The sequence below is a fragment of the Corvus brachyrhynchos genome, unplaced genomic scaffold, assembly GCF_000691975.1.
Source record: "Corvus brachyrhynchos isolate BGI_N302 unplaced genomic scaffold, ASM69197v1 scaffold70, whole genome shotgun sequence".
In the NCBI taxonomy this organism is placed as follows: domain Eukaryota; kingdom Metazoa; phylum Chordata; class Aves; order Passeriformes; family Corvidae; genus Corvus; species Corvus brachyrhynchos.
Window position 1 is genome coordinate 5,568,496 of NW_008236217.1, and position 8,202 is coordinate 5,576,697.

An 8,202-nucleotide genomic window follows, 5' to 3' on the forward strand; every position below is an offset into this window, starting at 1 on the left:
CAGCTGAGGTTCTAGTGTCTTCATCATTCTTTTGGACTATAAAATGTAAATGATATATTTACATTCAAGCTGTTCATGTTACCTATTTAATTTTTTCATCATGACCATCCTACATTGTTAATATATTTTTCCAGTAATTCTATCAAAATTTCCCTCTTTTGTTTGCATCTGGCTTTTCACTCCTTGTAATTTTTGCTGGTTTTGGTATTTCTGTCTTTAGTTTTTAGTTCTCCCTATTTCTTCCTCTTTCTTTGTTCAACTTTTCTAGATTTCTCTTATTCCTATCTCTTGTTGTCTTTGTAATTTCTCTTCAGCCTTACATTTTGTAGTACACTCACTTCCTTCCCCTTTGATCATTTTTGTTCCTATTTTCAACCTCATTCCCATCTGCTTCCATTATCCCCTTGTCAGATGCAGCCCTCCTTTCACATTACAAGCCGTCAGTGTCTGATATCCATCCCACACCAACTGGCATCCATCAATGTTTTTACCACTTGATCACCTCTGTCAAACCAGTCAGGAAAGACAGAGCCCTCCTAAAGGTCTTCTACAGGGTTTTTTTTTTCCATAGGAGCAAGTAGGGCTCAGGGGTTAAATGGGTGGCAGCTGTAAACAGAGCACTTGGGAAGGAGAGGACCTGCACAGTCACTGCTTAGGTGTTGCCTCTAGCCCGAGGCATGATTGTAAGGCATCACTATCCATCACTTCTTCCACCAGTGCACTAGATATTTTTCTTGAAAATGAAGTGAGATTGAAAAGAAACCTGATGGGAAACAGTCTTCTGGTCATGGTAAAGATTCAGATGTGACTTCTTGTCAGACTAAACATGGAATTTCTGAAGGAGGAGCACAGTCATACTCAGAGCACTCCTCTGCTTCATTGCAGCATCACTTCTTAGAACCAGCTGATCTCATAGCAGGCCTGAGTTCCAGAAAGAAGCATGAGGAGCAGTAAGTGTATCCTCCTGTTGATAATCACTGACTTCAGAGAAGCTGGTTAAACAGATTTTATTATATTGGAGAAAGTGTTGATAAACCAAAGTTGTAAATAAAAAATTATCAGATTTTGGATGGAAATTTTTATAGCAAAAATGCTAGTTTATAAAATGCACCAAGACACACAGCTAAGTTATTATATGCTTGTTTATGTTTTTATTCTCTTTTGTAGTCTCAGCTTATCAGTCCGGCTAGGTCTTAGCTTTGGATAGAGAAAGTAGGCAGTCAGTAATGTCATTCCATGGTCTAAGATCTCACAGAAATTTAGACAGAAAAAGGAATAGAAATCATAGGGAACGACGACTCCCATGAGACGTAAGACCAGCCTTCTCCAATTGACACACTTCAATTTTTCATTTTCTGGGGTAGCTAAAGGTATTCTGAAGAAAAAAACTGGTTTATTGAAATTATGGGGTTTTTACTTTAAGAAAAGAACTTTTTCTAGATTATGCTGTATTTGGTCTGTTGCTTACTATTCCCTTTTGACTGATTATCTTAAAAAGGTTTAAGAACCATTTCTGGTGAAAGCTTCTCCCCAGGTTATGCCAGAAATAATGAACTCTTACAGTGATGAACAGAGTAATATGATCCTTTTACTGCCAAGGGCCAATTGAGTGAAGATGCCAGGCACTTGTAATCTCACTTATCTACCTTCTCAACCCACAAGAAACTGTTTTATAGACCAGAAAATATATGTTTGTTCCTGAAATCCCAAGAAAGAATGTGTAACACAAGTCACAGTCCCTTATTTAAGGGCTTAAGGTCATATTCTTGCTAAAGTGGATCTGATTTTTTTTTTGATTAAGTATATCACCTCAAAGAAGACAAAATACTGCAAAATATTTCCAAATAACTGCTGCTTTCTAAAGTCAATGGTCTACTGCAAGAATGTTCTGCTGAATTTTCTGCCAGTGTTTGAACAATTTACATTAGACAGCAGAAGACAAGTGAATTTCCATGTCAGAAGTTGCACACACAAGACAAAGATAAAAGCAGAGTTAAGTATGCAATTGCTGACATAATTTCTATGGTTTTGATCCTGTAGTCACACCATACCCATTGTGGTAATGTTTTTGTATTGCTTGACTCAGTCACTCACTCTCTGTTCCATGTCTCATTGAAATAACTACCAAAGTAGTTTCTCAGAGCCTGTCATCACTCTGTACGCCCAAGCATTTACATTTTAACCTGAATGTGTTGAATTCAGTGACCTGATTTCTTTTTAGGCTTGTACTTTCTTCATATGACTGATTTTTACAAGAGACCCACACCATGGAATGCCCCAATCCCATCTCTGCAGCAGTGGGTTTCATGACCTGAGTAAGAGTTAAAGATAGTTTAAAAGTTGTTTATATACCTAATGGTGCAATTGGATGTGCAGTGTGGAAGTTTTAAGGCATCTGTGATCCCAGCTCCCATCTAAAACCACAGATGATGAAATGGAAGAATGAAATTTGAACTTGTGTCTGCACAATATGCAGTCCCTATGTTGGCTGGATACAGATCAGAGAGGATTTATTTTCTCCTGCGTGGACCAAGTTACAGCACGTGCCTTTCAGCACATGAACTTTGCTATCAGCAAAGACAAACTGGAGGTGTTGGCTGGCCACTTCAATGAGACGATGGCTCCCTCATTTTACATCTATACCATAGTGCAGGCTGTAACCACTAACCACACCAATGAGCTGAGGCTACCCAGAGAGCACCTGCCACAAGAGATTGCTCTGCAAGGAGGAAAATCTCCTTCCAGGTCTTCTGGACAGGAGGAATTACTGCTCTTATACAGTCACCACTGAGATACCACTTGTTCAGGCTGGTGTAGGAAGGAAGTTGTGTCCTACTGATACATCATCTCTATGGTCAGATATTAATGAGTGAGATAATCAATCACGTTTAAATAATTTTGCTTTTAATAAGTTTTAAATGTTTCAGGCACTTAACTTCCACAGCAGAAGAGTTGCACTGTGATTGATCCCTTCAGAGCGTTGATCTCAACCATTAGTTTCTGTGTGGATTAGGAGAGAAAGGAAATGCACAGTGCTGTGTTGTGCCAAGCAGATGACAGGGAAAATAGTTGCCAACACAGGATCCTCTGCTGTGCACAGCTAACACATCTGTCTGGATTCATATTGCAGCAGATAGGTAACCTTTCATTTCCCTTCTAAGAGTGGGCAGCTGCTGTTATCATTTGATCTCTAGGTCTTTATGCATGCAGTCACTGGTGGTTAGGGCTTTGATAACATTGATTTTTCCACTGTGATTTCAGAGGTGCTTAAAAAAAAAAGAGTAAAAAAAAAAAAGTAAAAAAAGAAACCAAAGAAGTAACAGGAGGCACATTACTGAATGTTTCCTCACAGGAGCAACAAATTGGCAACTGCAGTTGATTAATTTTGTGCTACACAGAGAATGCAAGCAGGTGCTTACATCCATTCCTGAGGGAGGATAGGTTTGTTTCCATAAGTATCATCTAGCCTGCACAAAGACAGGAACTTGCTAATGCTGTGGGGCAGGTATATTAGGGAATCAAGCAGCACAGCTAAATCTACTGAAATTATATGATAGGGCAACAGCCTGGAGAGTGAAGAACGGTAGATGGTTAGCCCAGTTACCCAGGTATAACTGTCCTGGTGACACCGGGAGCACAGAGGGACAGGCCAGTTATGTAGGCATTCTGGCACTGATTTGAACTTCAGCACTGGGTGGTGGGTTGACCCTGGCTGGATGCCAGGTGTCCACAAAAGCTGTTCTATCACTCCCCTCCTCTAATGGACAGGGCAGTGAAAATATAATGAAAGGCTCATGAGTTAGGGGCAGGGAGAGATCACTCACTGGTTGCTTAACCTGGGCATCTGTAGAGGTGTTATATTCTCTCATATATTCTTATTCTTCTCTGCTTTATCTGTCATTGCTCTTGTGAAGGTTTTTCTCTCCCCTTCTTAACTATGTTGTCCCAGAGGCTCTGCCACCATCACTGATAGACTTGGCCTTGACCAGCAGTGCATCAGTCTTGGAGCTTCTGGCATTGGGCCTGTCAGTCACTGGGGAAGCTGTAGCATCTCCTACCCACCTCTACCAAAACGTTGTCACATAAACCAAATATAATTTGGAAAACCAGAAACTTATTTATGGCTCTCAGCCTTATCAAGGAAACTCCTTCATCTGCAGCAAGACTTTTTTAACAGGTCTCTCTCTCAGTGTATGCTCCTTACCCAGTGCAAAGCTATGCCAGATAGTTCAGGTGGCAGATGCAGTAGAGCCCCCAAAGGATCTATTCATCTTGCTCCAAGTTAGACTATTTTTGGTGCCTGCCTGGGCGCCTTGCTCATCTCTTCATGGCATTGTCCCTGCTTGCTGCAGGGGGATTGGACAACATGACCTTTGAAGGCCCCTTCCAAACTAAACTATTCCATGATTCTATAATTACATGGTTGTGTTGAGTGGCACAAACACGTTCTTTACTGAGGGGGAAAGGCATATGTGTCTCTGAGGACACACTTGAGAAAGCTGGCAACTGATAGCTACCCATGGTCCTTTCTCCCCAGGATGTTTTGGTTGCCTCCACTGCTGAGATTTTGAAAAGTGAACTAGTATTAACCACGTCCTGCTTCACTGCATCTTCCTCCCACTTTCTTGGCTAGGCTTGTAAATTTGCTTGACAGGCAGCTAAATTTGCGCTGCTCTGTCTCTCATCCCTGGTGGGCTCTCACTACACTGATGCTTTAGTGCCTATTCCAGGAATCACCACCTAAATGCTGACTGGGACACCCTCAGCAGGATCTGCTGCTGCACTTTGTGGTCTCACACAAAGTCTTGGTTGCATCTGCTTCGTCCTACAAAGATGACCATCTGACAGATAGCCCTCAAAGTATTCTTTCTGTCCATGTTCAACTGACCTCACCAGTCTGTGTTTGGAGTCAGGATCACAACTCAGCTGGTAATATTTGGGACAGCAGTCTTGTTCTTTCATTACTTCACAAAAACAATGTTCCTTTCGTGATTTCCAAGCTCAGTTTCTCCCAAAACACTTCTGACTATTGCTACCTGAAATGCTGAAGTGGGACCTGGCCCAGCTAGTCATTTCATTCTACCTGAAGACACTTGTAGGGGCAGAGGTGCTTCTCCTCTGCATCTTTTGTCCATTTGTCTCAAGCATATTTGCTCCCTGTTCAATCCAGAGTGCCAGGACTAAGTATCATGACTCTCAAGGCCCACACCACAAGAACCATTTACCAGATGACCTTAGTATCAAATATACAAAACCAGAATTCAAAAGGGTAACTGGCTTCTCAAAGCAGTGTTGGTCACATGAGATTTGTGTAATCTTTTCCTTGATTTCTCAACATTAGTGTGCAGGCACAGGGTCAACACGCCCACAGCTAACCACTGCACAGCATTTAACACTGCAGCACTGACTCTTCAACCCCTCCTGAACCAGGGAAGGCCTCACAATGGTGAGGTATTTAGACCTGTGCCTGCTTCTAAATGTGTGGATAATCTCAAAGGTATTTTTCAGTCTGGTTTTAAGGGACAGTTTGGCCAACATGTCAGCTGCCACAGACACCTTTTCCTCCTGGGCTCTGGCAGCTGCCTTTCTCTCCTGGTGACTGTCTTAGCTTGGCAAAAGCCAACAAGAAGAGCCCAAGCTTGATCCTAAGTTTGGTTGGGTCTAGCTTAACTCCCCTCCCTGTGCTTGTGGAACAAGTGTTCTTCTTGGTGAGACTTTTCACTCCCATCTGCAACCGAGGGAAAGTCTCACCCACACGGGCGAAGTTTGTCCACACTAACCCACAGTCACATGTGAAGCCTGGAAAGGATCCCCTAATTCCACACTGATTGTGGAGGGAAAGTGATGTCTTCCTGGCAGGACATGATGTATCATGTGTGCCAGTCATGCCTGGGTCACCCTGCTATACCTTTCTCAGAGCAGCCCATCCAAAAAATCCTTGAGCAAGCCCCTTCAGCCTGTCCAACAGAAAGAGAATTCTGTTATGCTGACATCAAGACTGGCATTCACTGCCAAGCCAGGTCTCTGAGGAGATCTTCATCACCCAGCTCCACAGTGGGGTGTGTTCCTCAAGTCCAAGTTCACACAGCAACCTGCTGTCAGCCAGGGTGTGTCAAAGGGGTTGTTTTCCTTTTTCCATTTTGACATATGCGGGTGTTACATGATGCAAATTTTACTTACTGTCTTTTGTGAGGATGGAGGGAAAATCTCCTTCCCTGTCATTGGGGTTTCAGCCTACATGGCTGGAAAAGAGAAAGATGTCATGCCACTTCCCACAGCAAATGTAGACAGCAGGACCAGAGGTGTTTGTTCTATTTCAGATGTTGCCAGACCTGTCTGACCGACCTGATCCACACCACCTCTGGCTTTAGGCTGGCTTGTACCCTTGTCAAAGGATCTTTGCTGTTAATACTTCAGTGGGGCTAAAACAGACAAGCAGCTTTTACTAATATGGGATTTTTGCTGCATTTTCCCCAGGGATTTTATGTGATGAGCACCATGCCTCAGCTGTGATAAAGAAAGGGATGGACCTACCTGTGGAGCTCAGACAGAAGGTTCCTGGACATCCTTGAGTGATGATTTTGTGGACTCTTAAAGAATTTAATACAAACAAACACCACAAAAGAGCTTGCACTGTGATGCCTCACTTAATTGTATTACTGAAGAGAAACTACAAAAGGAGCTACATTGTAATTACTAGATTCATGTCCTCTGCTGTTCAGATGCTATTGCCTGACAACCATGAGCTACACCTCAGAATTCTGAAGTTACCTTGGCCCTACAGAGGTGGAACCAATGGCAGGATTAATGACTCAAAACCCAAATTCTTGTTAAGGTATGGTATTGCAACAGTAATTTGTAATTTTCTCATTATCTGAACCAACTGCAAAGTTCCAGTACTCAGACAGACTTTTCTCAGCCCAAGAGGCTGGTAAGATTGCAAAAGGGTGAGAGAGAGGCCATGCCAGCAGCTGGAGAGAAGCCCTGGAGCACATAATGAAGCTCTTAAATGTAGTCACTTTGCCTGGCTGAGTGAAATGGAAGGTGAATGTGAGACTGGTCCAGCGTGAGACAAAACATGTGTGGGATGAGTCAGTATTTTGCAGTTCTCCCTGAAGGCTTTTTTATGACTTAGAAGTAACTTTTCTTTACACTAATTTTCCTTTTCCATCACTGCTGAGTGCAAAGACTGTAAAAGGCAAGACAGAACATTAAACTGAAAGATTTTTAGAAGCAACAGGAGATTTGTGGTTAAAATTTATTTTGAGCGTCTGCTGAGGAAGATGCTTTCTTACTGAAGGTAGCACAAGGTTTTATTCTTAAAAGCTCCCCTCTGATTATAAGTTAATTAAAAAGTTGTTGTTTGAATAAAGAAGAAAGAAACTGCTAGAGTTCAATTTGCTATAATCCATGAACTAAGTGTGGGTTTTTTGGAGAGGGCTTAAGAGAACTTTTAATGAAGGTAAAATGCTATTAATTGGAAATTTTCCAATTAATATTTGGAACATACTAGAATAATTGGAAAATACTGGACTTGTGTCTCTTAATAGTCATATATACAGAGCTTTCTGACTGCTTACAACTTTATCTTGTTGTATCTGAGGTGATAACATCCTACTCTAAAAGTCTTTCATCTTCTCTCTTTCTGCACTCCTGCAAGGCCCAGGGTGGTTTTCAGTCTGTGTTAGAGTACAGCAGCATCCAGCTCACAGTGAGCCTTTGAAGCTGCTGTTGACAGCAGCTTCTTCATGGGCCAGTTGCCAGCCTGCTCTCTCAAGAAGGAACTCTTCTGTCCCTATACCAGTGCTCTGAACCTCAGACTAGAGTTTGAAGCACAGCCCCTAGGACACTTAAGCACATTTCTGCCTCACAGCCCCTCCCTAAAGTTCAACCTCTCAGTCTGCCTGGTTCCAGCATCTCTTCCCACTACACAAAAGCTTTAATAGTGCAAGTGCAGACTTCCATTGTTGAACTCTTCAGAAACTATACAGTGTTCCTAACGATAAAACCAAATCTGCTTGATTTGAAGGCAATCAAAGGGATTTCTTCCAGGTCCCTGGAAGATCAGCAAATATATTAGTGAGGCCTCCCACCCATATGCAGAAGTATGTTGAACTGTCTTTACTCCCATTGAGGGCCTGTTGTCTCTTTCTCCCCTCCAACTTGCTCTAATGGCTCAGATCAAAACCAGAGTGGGTTTTG